General features: G+C 38.9%; 1 long non-coding RNA gene across 1 annotated transcript in view; it reads right to left on the bottom strand.

Annotated features, from left to right (window-relative positions):
- LOC101703369 (uncharacterized) overlaps positions 1–12396 on the bottom strand; it is a 77915-nt gene extending 65519 nt beyond the window's left edge. The window contains exons 1-3 of the long non-coding RNA XR_001183826.3: positions 12298–12396; positions 9167–9257; positions 898–980 (exon numbers count right to left, since the gene is read on the bottom strand). This is a non-coding gene — a long non-coding RNA (uncharacterized LOC101703369). The remainder of the gene's footprint in view (positions 1–897; positions 981–9166; positions 9258–12297) is intronic.
- Between the last annotated feature and the right edge of the window lie 1074 nt (positions 12397–13470).

Below are 13470 nucleotides of genomic sequence, written 5' to 3'. Positions count from 1 at the left end.
GACACAATAAAGACATCAAGTCAGTGGTCCCCCACAAGAAGTCTATGAAGTTTAGAAGGAGAGAACTTCAGTGGCATCTGGCTAATGCACTTGGCATTTTGGCTAAGTCACGTGTAAAATGGATAATTTCAATTTCATCTTCACATTTTGACAAGTTAATACCTAGTTTGACATATTCTGTATACTCTTTTTTTTTTAGGCCCCAAATACATGAAGATACCTTTAGAATCAATGAAAACAAAATTCGTCTATCAGAATATTAGATTCACGTTAGGTTTAATGGTTATCAAGTCTCTCTATCACTAGACATAAAGAGTATTGCTATCTTCATGTAGAAGTATAATATCTTTTTAGATATTATTCCTTAACTCAAAAAGGACTACTGATGTAGAAAAAATCAAGATCTCCCAGCTCTCTCGGTGAATATGGCAAAAACAGAGACCCAGATCTCCTGGTACAAGGATTAGGTTTGTTTCCACACCTTCAGTTATGATAAATCACGAAAATGTAGAAATCACGAGGAAACTCTGAGTGATACATAAATATATATTTTAAATGAATACATAAACCTAGTTTGTCTTTAAATTGTTAGGAAAGTAAGGCAAGCGTGAGTTACATTCTCAGAAAGTAACCTTCTTTGGGAGTGATTTACACTTCAATCAGTGCAGGGAGCCAGGGAGAGATATAGCTAAGGATGATAAACTGAACGAAAGAGAATCTCCAGCAGTTTGAGCCGCTGTGTTTTAAGTGGATGATTGATGGTAGGTTGATACCAGAATTCCCATCTCTACAGAGTTTTGGTGTACAGTTGGCTAAAAGAGATCAGGAAAATGGAAGTGAAGTGGAAGCCTTTACGTTCAGAGGTGTGAGGTCAGACCTGGTGATGCGTGAACATACCGGCCTCCTGCAGCTCTGTCTTCCTCTTGCTCTTGGTCAAGCTCATCGTCCTGGCTGACGATTGTGCTGACAAAGTGGCTCTGCTGGAAGCATCAGGAGATTGGTTTCAGATCCCAGCAGGCAGTTAGCACATTGCAAGAACAGCTTCCTTAGAAGCCACAATTTCCCCGCTCTCAGAATCTTTTCCTTTACCTGGGTGCAGGTTGGGTGTGCAGGCGAGAGAGCTTGGTTTCTTAGATTACTTTGTGAACTCCAAATGGGGCTTCAGGTTAGTGACTGTTCCTCTGGTTCTCTGACAACATGTGCTATAGACTGAATGCTTATATCCTTCCAATCTCATGCTGAATTTCACTGCCATTTTAACGATGTTAAAAGGTGGGACCATTGACAGGTGCCTGGGAGGGCTCTTCCCTCATGGCTGGATGATTAGTGTTTGTATCATGGAGTGGAGTGGAGCAAATTTGGGTGTTCTCTCTCTCTCTCTCTCTCTCTCTCTCTCTCTCTCTCTCTCTCTCTCTCTCTCTCTCTCTGTCAGATGCCAGCACCTGGATACTGGACTCCCAGACTCCAGCAATGTGAGCCAATAAATTACTGGTCCTTACTACCCCATCTGTGGTAATCTGCTACAGCGGCACAAAATAGACTAAGAAATCTCTCTCTTTTAGATCTATACTGAGCCTGATTTCACAACTGAACCCTGATACAAGGTTTAAAACAAAACAGAAAAGTAAATGTGAAATGAAGAATATTAACGATATACACAGTGATGCACTGTGAGACATAATTATTAATGCATCGCCCAATGGAACCAAGTTAGTTTATCATCTAGTTTCTCTAATCAGATCATTTCTTGAATGATAACATAAAACAACACGTACTACTTAATATTTACCATAACTCAGGATTTGTACACTCATGCTTTCTAATTGTTTAATAACCACTTTGTGAAGGAATCACCAAAGTGATAAAAATCAGGCTAGCAATGATTAAGGAACTTGCTTAAGGTTCAGGGAGTAGAAAGTACTGGAGGCAGGTCTGTCTGACTTCGTGCTGCCTTCCCTTGCTCTACAATTCTTGCTTGTAATAATGATTCACACACAGTCCCGGCACCTTGGGGGGAAGACGATGGATGACAGGATAAAAAGAACTTGGGCTCTATTTTGATTATTAGAAGCCACTGATTGTATATCTTTTTAAATTGTTCTATTTATTTTTTTTAATTAAATTCTTTTATTGGTACATTGTAGGTATACAACACAATTACATTTCTCATTGGGAATTGTACCTTTACATAATGCATCTTGATTCTTATTTTTTCCCCATTCCTAGCCCTCCCTTCACCCCCTCCACCCTTCCCTATTTACAAAGACTTTATTTCCATTTTTTCCATTTCTCATCATTTTTCCTTTCCTTTCTTTCCTTTCCCCTGCCCCTCCCACTACCCCTACCCCTTTGGACCTTTTCTTCCTATTTTGTATCATCTATTATTCATTCTAATCATTGGTACATTTTAGGTATACAATATAATGACATTCATCATTGGAAATTTGCACCTTTACATAGTCTCTCTTGGTTCTTATTTTTCACCCTTGCCCAGCCCTCCCTTCAACCCCTCCATCCCTCCCTATCTACAAAGATTTTGTTCCTAATTTTCCATTTTCTCATATTAATCCCATTCCCTTCTATCCTTTCCCCTAGCCCTCCCACTTCCTTCCCATTTGCCCCCTTTCTTCCTACTTCACATTACCCATTATACATTTAGTCCATATTTACACTCTGAGCCTCTCACACCAGAGAAACTATTCGGTATTTATACATGTGTGTCCTATTTATTTCACCTAAGAGTATCACCTCAATGTGCATCTACTTAGCTATAAATGTCTCTAATTTCTCATTTCTTATGGCTGAGTAGTACTCCATCTTATAAAAAAACCACATTTTCTTTATCCAGTCTCGAGTTGATGGGCATTTGGGCTGTTTCCAAGTTTTAGCTATGCCAAATTGTGCTGCTATGAACATGGGTGCACATATATCACTCTGCTATGGTTCTTTTAATTCTTTGGGGAAGATCCCCAGCAGTGGAATAGTGGGGTCAAATGGGACTTCTAGTCCTAGTTCTTTGAGGGACCTCCATACTGATTTCCACAGTGGTTGCACCAGTCTACACTCCCACCAGCACTGGAGCAGAGTTTCTGTTTCCCCACAGCCCCACCAGCATTTGTTATTGGTTGATTTCATGATAGCAGCCATTCTTTCTGGAGTGAAGTGGAATCTCAGCATTGTTTTCATTTGCATCTCTCGAATGACCAGTGATGTTGAACATTTTTTCATGTATTTATTTGCTATTTCTACTTCTTTGTGTGAGAAATGTCTGTTCATTTCAGATGCCCATTTTTGGATTGGGTCTTTAAATTTGGGAGGTCTGATCTTTTTAAGTTCTTTATAGATTCGAGATAGTAGACCTTTGTCTGAGGAAGAGCAGGTGAAGAATTTTTCCCACATTGTGGGTTGTCTCTTCACACTGCTAGTAGTTTCTCTTGCTGTGCAGAAGCCTTTCAATTAGAAGAGATCCCACTTGTTGATTGTTTGTGCTAGTTCCCGGGCAACTGAGGTTTTGTTCATAAAATTTTTTCCTACACTGATGTCTTCAAGGGTTCTACCTAACCTCTGTTCCAACTGGTTCAGAGTTTCTATTTTAATATTTAGATCTTTAATCCATTTTGATTTTAGTTTAGTGCACGGTGAGAGATATAGGTCTAGTTTTAATCTTTGGCAAGTTGAAGCCCAGTTTTTCCAGCACCATTTATTAAAGAGGCTATCTTTCTTCCAGTGAGGCAGCTTGGCTCCTTTATTGAAGATGAGATGGCTGAGTGTGTCTGGCATTGTTTCTGCATCTTCTAATCTGTTCCACTGGTCCTCAAGTCTGTTTCTTTGCAAGTACCATGCTGTTTTTATTACAGTAGCTTTGTAGTAGAGTTGCAGGTTGGGGATTGTGATACTCCCTGCCATGTCTTTGTTACCTAGAATTGCTTTTGCTATTCTGGGTCTCTTCTTGTTCCAAATGAATTTTTGGATTGTTTTCTCTAGGTCCATGAAGTATGCTGCTGGGATCTCAATTGGAATTGCATTAAATCTATATAGCAGTTTTGGAAGTATGGCCATTTTCACTATATTAATCCTTCCTACCCAGGAGCAGGGGATGTCTGTCCATTTTCTGATATCATCTTCAATCTCTCTTTTCAGAGTGCCATAGTTTTCAGAGAAGAGGTTTTTTATTTCTTTAGTTAGGTTGATTCCTAGGTGTTTCAGTTTTTTGGATGCTATTGTGAAAGGAATTATTTGCCCTATTTCTCTCTCAGTGAGTCTGTCATTGGTGTAGAGGAAAGCTATTGATTTTTGTGTGTTGACCTTGTAACCAGCTACTTGACTGAATTTGGTTATTAAGTCTAGAAGACTTTTGGTGCAGTTCTTGGGGTCTTCTATATAGAGTATCATGTCATCTGCAAATAATGACAATTTGACTTCTTCATTACCTATCTTTATTCCTTTTATTTCTTTCTCTTGTCTAATTGCCGTGGCTAGTGCTTCCAGAACTATATTGAACAAGAGTGGTGATAGTGGACATCCTTGTCTTGTTCCTGATTTTAGTGTGAAGGATTTCAGTTTTTGACCATTTAGTATGATATTGGCTGTTGGTTTTTCACAGATGGCTTCTATCAGTTTGAGGTAAAGACCATCTATTCCAATTTTTTGTAGGGTTTTTATCATAAATGCATGTTGGATTTTGTGAAATGCTTTTTTTGCATCTATGGAGATAATCATATGGTTTTTGTCCTTGGCTCTATTGATATAGTGTATTACACTGATTGATTTGCATATGTTGAACCATCCCTGCATCCCTGGGTTGAATCCCACTTGATCAGGGTGTATGATCTTCTTGATGATTTTCTGCATTCTGTTTGCCATTATCTTATTAAGGATTTTTGCATCTATGTTCATTAGTGAGATTGGCCTATAGTTCTCCTTTTCGGTTGGGTCTTTCACTGCTTTGGGGATCAAGGTGATGCTTGCTTCCAGGAATGAATTTGGGAGTACTGCCTCCCTTTCAATTTCACTGAAGAGTTTAAACAGTAGTGGCAGCAGTTCCTCTCTAAATGTCTTGTAGAATTCAGTAGTGAAGTCATCAGGGCCCGGGCTTTTCTTAGTTGATAAGTTTTTAATTACATTTTCAATTTCATTGCTTGATATTGGGTTGTTCAGAATTTTTAGGTCTTCTTCGTTCAACTTTGGTAATTCATATGTATCTAGGAATCTGTCCATTTCTTCTGTGTTTTCCATTTTATTGGCGTATAGGTTCTGGAAGTAGGTATTGATGATCCTCTGGATTTCTGCTGAGTCTGTTGTAATTTCACCCTTTTCATTCCTAATTGCATGGATTTGGGCCTTTTCTTTCCTTTTTCTGATAAGGTTGGCTAAGGGTTTGTCAATTTTGCTGATTCTTTCGAAGAACCAACTCTTGGCTTCATTGATTTTTTGTATCATTCTCTTAGTCTCCATTGCATTGATTTCTCCTCTGATCTTTATCATTTCCTCCCTTGTATGAGCTCTGGGGTTGTCCTGTTCTTCTTTTTCTAGAAGCTTGAGGTTCAGCATCAGGTTGTTTAATTGGGCTCGTTCTGTTTTCCTAATATGTGCATTCACTGCTATGAATTTCCCTCATAAGACTGCTTTCATTGTGTCCCATAGATTCTGATATGTTGTAATATCATTGTCATTTAATTGAAGGAACTGTCTGATTTCTTCTTTAATTTCCTCTGTGACCTATTGGTTATTCAGAAGTGTGTCATTCAATTTCCACATGTTTATGAAATTTTTTGAGTTTCTTTTGCTATGGATCTCCAATTTCATCACACTATGGTCTGATAATATACAGGGGATAACTTCAATTCCTTTGCACTTACTTAAACATGTTCTATGTGTGAGTATGTGGTCTATTTTGGAAAATGACCCATGTGCAGCTGAGAAGAATGTGTATTCTGTATTTTGGGGTGGAAGACTCTGTAAACATCTATTAAGTTCATTTGTTCAAGAGTTCTATAGAGTTCTAGTATTTCATTACTTATTTTTAGTCTAGTTGATCTATCTATTTGTGACAGTGGGGTGTTGAGGTCCCCCACTACAATTGTATTAGTGCATATATGACTTTTCATGTCCGTTAGTATTTGTTTTATATAGTTGGGTGCACTAGTGTTTGGTGCATAGATATTTATGATTGTCATCTCTTCCTCTTGGAGTCTTCCCTTTACAAGGATGTAGTGTCCTTCTTCATCTCTCTTATCAGTGTTGGTTTGAAATCTACTTGATCTGCAAAGAGGATAGCTACTCCTGCTTTTTTGGGGGGTTCCTGTCGCATGGAGTATTGTGATTTGTTTCTTTTCTCTAACTGCTTGTAGAACTTTGTTCTTCTGTTGAGTTTCTGGAATCTTAACAATTATGTGTCTATGTGTAGATTTTTTTTGATCAAGGCTATTTGGAGTCCTGTATGCCTCACTTATCTGTATGTCAAGCTCTTTTCCCCTGCTTGGGAAGTTTTCTGCCATTATTTCTGTGAAGAGATCTTTTATGTCATCTCCACTCTGTCCTATTTCCTCCTTGACTCTAATCAGTCTTATGTTATTCTTCTTTGCATCATCTAGCAGCTGCTGGATTGATTTCTCATGTTCCTTTAAAATTTTGAACCAATTTTTCTTTTCCTTGTCACTAATTGCAATCTTATCTTCTATATCTGAAATTCTGTCCTCACATTGGCTCATTCTGCTGTGTAGACTTTCAAAGGAGTTTTTCATGTCCTGGAAATCTATTTCCATCTGTTTTATGGATTCCATTTGTTTCCTATGTCAGGATCCCATCATGTTCCTCAGCTCCTCTCTAGATTTATTAATCATGTCTTGCACTAGGGGCACAATTTCTCCTGTTATCTGAGAAATTATTTCTGATTTCATTTTTTCCAGATCCCCTTTTGTTGCCAGTTCATTGGGTCCAGGGGGTTGAGTATCAGAGTGTTCCATCTCATTTCCCTTTGGGGTTGCTGTAGGTGATCTGGAAGTCTGGTTGTGAGACTTATTTACATGTTTTCTCATTTTAACTGGGGAGGGGGGGCTGTTGGCACCTGCGCGGCTCACCTCCTCTGAGCTGGGAGAGATGGGACAGGGGCCGCGAGCAGCGGTAGGGATGGTGACCCAAAAGCCCTTTCCGGTGGGCTGGGCAGAGCTGGAGGGATGGTGGCTGGGAAACCCCTTCCTCTGGACCAGGAGCAGTGGGATGGTGGCTCAGAAGACCCTTCCTCTGGGCCAGGAGCGGCGGGACAGAAGGTTGCCCAAAAGCCCTTTCCTCTGGGCTGGGAGCAGTGGGAGGGATGGTGACCCAGAAGCCCCTTCCTCTGGGCCAGGAGCAGTGGGACGGCAGCTCAGAAGCCCCTACCTCTGGGCCAGGAGCAGTGGGACTCAATACCATGGTCTGGTGGTCCAGTGTCCTCTGCATCTTTGTAGTGTGGAACCAGGTGACTGTACAGAGGAGCGGGGGGTGGCGGGTCCAGTGGATTGTTGCCGGGGTGTGGGCTGATTTGGTGTCTTCTGCCTTACTTGGGACCTCCTAAATTGCTCTATTTAATATTTGCCCATTTTTATTGTTCAAAATTTTTATTTTGAGTTAGAGTTTCTGTCACTTGTCAAGAAAAATATCAAAACCAATACTTTCTTTTATAAGTACTGAATCTGGAAAATATTGTAATTAATAAAGATTTTCAACAGAGAAGTTCAATTCCCCCTTTCCTTTACCTGAATTATAAATTCCTAAAGCCCACCCAATTCCCTTTGATTTGGTAGTGACCAAGCACATTTCTCTTTTAGAATTTGTTCTCCCAGATCAAATTACTTATTTATAGGAAAAATCCAAGTTACTTGAAATACACTATGATTCACAAATCCATAGTCTTAAAATAACTACTTTTTTTCTTATACAACATAGAGACATGAGTTGTATATTTATGTGGGAGACAGAGAAGAATGTAGAGAAAATTGTTATATAAACTAGACATTCATCTGAAAAATAGAAAACCATTATACTTCTAGGCTATTATTCCATTTTTAAAAATGAAACTAAGATATTCTCTTTTAATCTCCAAAAAGAATGAAGTAGAGATGAACAGAGAGAGTGATTTAGGATGAAGTCAAAACAGTCACAAATCAGTAACAGCCAATGGGCTTGACCATTGCTGATGGGATGGTGGAGGACCAACAGGTACAGAGAAGAGAGATGCAACCTGGTTCTCAGTCACATTCTACATTCAGCCTCTAAGAATAAATCTTAACAACATCCATTCATTGACATCTCCACCTGGGACCTGGGAAGTGCTAGTCTAAACAGCCAGGTGTCCATTTCAAAGACAAAAGAGATTATGGTAATTTGCTCTTTGTTTTTAATTTAGTTTTTTAAAAATAAATGCTTTTGGGCATATTTGGCTACACCTGTGAACTTATTTATAACATTCTAATGTAAAAACATGAAAGAACTGCCTTGCATTTCTAGAAATGAGAAAAAAACAAAGACAAAAAGAAGAATACATTCCTGTGGATCACATCAGGTTCCTTTTCTCAATGGTTCTTTCAGATAGACATCTCAGTAAGGAAATTTTAAGTTGACAAAGCTGCCAAGCCACAGCATTTTCAGGTGAGATCACTAGGGACCACATCATGCGTGAAGGAAAGTTACTGATCTCTGTGTGTGACCTGCATGCAGTGTTCACAGGCCTCCTTAGCTGGTCTTGTACACATCCAAATCCACATTTTATAAATGGGATTCTTGTCCTCTCTTCTCAGCTGCTCACTAGTGATCGCGGATCCTTTATTGACCTTTCTATATAAGCGTGATATGTATATGAGAATTTACCAGAATAAAAAATATCATCAGGATGACAGAGGGCTCCCTAATATTCTCTTCAGCACACAACTTTTTAAATAAATTTATATATTTATTTCTTTGCCTTGTTAGGGATCAAACACACAGGGTCTTGTTCATGTTAGGGAAGTGCTGTACCACTGAGCTTCCCCTGAGTGCAGACAAACTTTTTAACAGTATGAATGTGTCAAAATGAATATTGCAATCTAGTCTGGCACTAGAAGACTGGAATAAAACGTGTCCTTCCCACTCCTCTTCCTCCTTCTCCCAGAGACTCTTCCTCCTCTACTTCCAGGCCTTCCCTTGCTCTTACCTTTTGACTTCCTCAGCTCAAATGAGATAACTCTGGTTGGCAGAGGAAGAAACCATTCCTTGCAGAGTTATTTCCATCCTGATAAGAGTCCCTGGAAGATTAAAACAGGGATAACTTAAAATGAGATTCCAGAATGTGAGTGAAGCTTCAAGCGTTATCATGAGAAGTTGACATGATCTTAGTAATCATTCTGAAGAATGTGTCCTTCATTAACCATACCTCCTGGTCATCAGATAAACCCAGAGCCATGGAGGAACAGGACCAATTAACTAGAAATGCAACATCACTGGGCTCTGTGTCTGTGGGCAAGCTGAGTTATTAAGATGTGCAAGTCCCACTGGGCAGATCTATTTGTCTGTCTTATTTTCTAATGTATCCCAAAGGCCTACAACTGTTTTTATAACACAGCAGGCCCTTATTAAATATTTGATAACCGAGTAAATAAATAGGTGAATTTATTTATCTACCTATCCATCCATGAAAGCTCAGACCAAGAAAAAGAACCTTTCAAACCTCAAAGCAGTGTCTTTTTTTCAATCAAGTGATAGAGATTATATGCTGATGAATTCTAGAATCCCAATATGGAAACAGAAATTAGCATAGGGATCTTCTTGACATCAGGACTTCAACTCAATGAACAGAACCATAGACACTTTATTTCCTCCTCAATCTTTGTATTTGTCTTACCTCTGCAGCAAGGACCACACCTCTTTCCACATTACCTCCACAAAAGGAGACTGGACATTTTTCACTCTTGATACAATAAATCACATTTAACTTCAAATGATTAGCAGATAATTAAATCAATGAATCTTACAATATATTCCACATTGAAGAAACTACAGACATGTGTAAACTGTAATGAGTAGTCATGTTTAGGTAGATAAATAAAATATTTGTTTTTCAGAAAGAAGGATAAAGAAAGAGAAATGAAAGGGAGGAAAGACGGGAGAGAAGAAAGAGAAAAAACAAAATAAGATAGTACATGTTTACCTAATTGTGTTGTTGAGGTGGGCATTATTCTTCAGAATCTACTTACAATCTTTTGGTTTTCCTATATTTCATATATCAAGAGCAGGTACTATTTTTAGGCAAAAGTGTCTTTGTCTTTCAGACTCGTGTATTTTTTTTCTATAATTCTTGACCAAGGGTGTGTGTGTGTGTGTGTGTGTGTGTGTGTGTGTGTGTGTGTGTGTACATTTCCCATGAATGTTGTAAGATGCACTCATTTACTTGCTCTGGTGTAGTATCCTAAGCCTTAGTCCAATAAACTTTTATGATCAAGAATACTATTCTCCTTAGCAAATGAAAAAATGAATTCTGCTCTACTAGACCTGGTGGCTGGTCAAAACCAGTGACCCACAGATACACCTTAGTTGCAGAGAAAGACAGAGTTATTTAGAAGGACAGGAAGTGTGTTCAAGGAGACTTCAGAGTTTGGGGAGGAACTGGTTGGTAGTCAACGGCAAATCAAACTCCATGCTTATAGATGACCACAGTTCTTTGAGTAAACTAATTAATTCACCCTTGTGAACTCTTTTCCTTACTATAAATATACAATATTTGCTAATAAATATATCAGAGACAAAGAACAGCCTGAGGGGATTATTTCCTGTCCAAAGGACAAATACACTTTATAATTGGTGCCCAATGGAACAACTCCAAAAATTCTACCATCTTTTCATGCATTGTGCACACTGATGTATACATAAGTCATTATTTGCTTAAAAATTCTTAGAAAACCACAGGGACATATGAGAAGGAAACAGCAGAAGCTGTTGGCAGAAAGAACAATAATCAGATTTTTTAAAAATTTGTGACTGGGGATCTAAGTATTCAATTAGCAAGTGTATAGCAATTCACCAAAGGTCTGGTCTCCTGCCATATACCAGACATAGGGGACCATTGCGAAAGAAAATGGTAAATGCAACTTTTTAGGAACATATAGTCTAGAGCATATTCATGATGAAAAGGCCATTGTGTTTTTATTCATGGTGATTTGAGAGTAGATGAATTTACATAAAGTTTTAAAAGTAGAGTCAGATTAACTTAAAAGAAACAGGGTATTTTAAGGACAATTTTCACTGATGGTAGCAGTATTGCCTTGAAGACTCGTTGCCACCAGTAACAGCTGTGGGTATATCATTGGACAGCTTCCATTTGAAAGCTGTCATATTTTACAAGATGCATTTCATAAACTTGAAATTTATTTCTTCTCATTTGGGACAGCCTATTCCAAACCCTTGGGAATACATTATTCTGCTGTATGATTTCATACAGTAGATTCTGCTGTATGATTTCATACAGTAGATACTTTGCTAATATCTTGTGTAAGAGAACCAGTAGTTAAATGTGCATAAAAATGCATCCATTCTCTCACCTAAAGACAGCATTGTACATTATTAAATAGGCATTTTGCAACCCAGCCATAAAGAATTTGAATTCATATATATTTGCCAGGGTCTGCCACTATCAAAGGACAAGGGGATGTTCTTAATCTATATGTCACCAACTTGAATGTTCTTAGAAATGATCCCTCCAAAAACATTGTGTCCCCAAAGAAGTTCTTTTACCCCATGAAACCCACGAATAAACAGCTTTATTCTGTTAATCTATAACCCCAATGTTCCTCTGCCTAGTTCTCCAAGGTTCATAAATACTGAGGCCCATTCTCAGAAGGCTGATTCCTAATCCAGACAATTAAAATATCACAGCAGAATTTCCTCCCCCTCCCCTTCTTTACCAGATAGAAATGTAAAATACCAGACCATCTGTTTCAAAAATGGATACCTGGCAACTCTACTGCTCTGTCCTGGAATAACAAATCAGTTTCATCTTCGGTGACAACTCACTCACTCTATTAGTGCTGGCCACCTGGATTGCTGAGTCCAGACGGCTGGGAAGTGCAGGTGAAAGTGCACTCTCCCTGATGGGAGAAGTTTGTTGTGGGCCCAGTACTGAGAAATAGCCACAGGCCTGCCAACATTTACTAATCCAGAGCCCACTTCCTGGCTATGGAACTTCGGTGATTCACTTAAGCCCTCAAACTAGAATTCCTCATTTCTAAACTGAAAAGGTAAACTAAATCAATGACTAAGTTCTAGCCCACAGATAGAAGGCATCATACTCACATCTGGCCTTAGTTGGAAATAAAGATCCACTTGTTTTGAGCAGAATTTCTTAAACAGAATCTCTTTAGAACCTGAAGAGTTTAATTTTTAACATAGACCTCGGGAGCGGTTGATGGTCAACTGGATTTGACAACCATTGGGTTAAATGTGCCAGGAAGGTTTTAGTTCTAGAATTGTTTTCTGATTGCCTTCTAGAAAGAAGAGTGAAAGCCTAACAATTTAACCAGTGCCTCCAGGAAAGACCTCTAGTGGATAGATTCTTCTGGAAGTCCAAAGGACCCAGCTGATGCCTGAAATCAGAAGGAAGACTGGGAAGGAAGACCTTCAGCATCTAGTCCTTGGTAAGAAAGCAGAGTGGTTTCCAGCAGGGCCCTCCAGGACTTCCTGTCTGTCCCCTGTGGCCACATCTTAGGGCCTCTTCATCTACCTCCAATTTATTGGTGACCATTAAACCCATCACATTAGTTACTCCCAAAGTCAAAGGGCAACAAAGAGAGGAAAACTATTATCCTTTGAATTCCCTTTCCTCAGAAATAACACAAGGAGGGGATATCAAGTGATGCCAGAGTAAGAGCTTCTCCTTAGTTATTTCCTTTTAAAGATTTAGCAATTAGATGTAAAGGAGATTTTTATATAAGATTTAGTGGATGAAACTAATGAGGGCATGAAAATGCTGAAGGGAGCAGTTCTATCACATTTAATAATGGCAGTACCGATTCTGACAGAATCTCCATTAGCAATTGCTAAGATAACTTAATTTCCTGATTAAACACGTGGTTCTAAATCTTATTGACATTTTAAGAGAGAGACAAATAGTAGTGCCAATTCTCTTGGGCACAGAAAAAGAAGTTCTTTTTTCTTCTCTACTGTTGACATATCACCTAGTTCACCTCTTTCTATCTTAGTGCCCAGAAAGAACTGCGTCGCTCAGAAACCGCCTGAATATAGACTGCAGCTTGACCAGCTTATAAACCTTGCTGTGCAAATTAATTTTAGCCAGTGAAAGAATTTGCTGTGTTCATGTGGTCCACTTACCAATGCTTGGGGTTGAGCTCAGGTGTAATGTAGGAGTCTGAGGAGTAGCAGGGCACAGAGAATCATAGATTTCTTGTACTAATTTAGGGGTTGGTAAACTGTGCTCTTCAAATATGGCCCACCATCTGCTTTTGCAAA

This window comes from Heterocephalus glaber, unplaced genomic scaffold, assembly GCF_053883595.1.
Source record: "Heterocephalus glaber isolate CG9 unplaced genomic scaffold, H.glaber_assembly_v1.0 deba00001555, whole genome shotgun sequence".
NCBI lineage: Eukaryota > Metazoa > Chordata > Mammalia > Rodentia > Bathyergidae > Heterocephalus > Heterocephalus glaber.
This window is presented reverse-complemented; position numbering and strand designations above follow the sequence as displayed.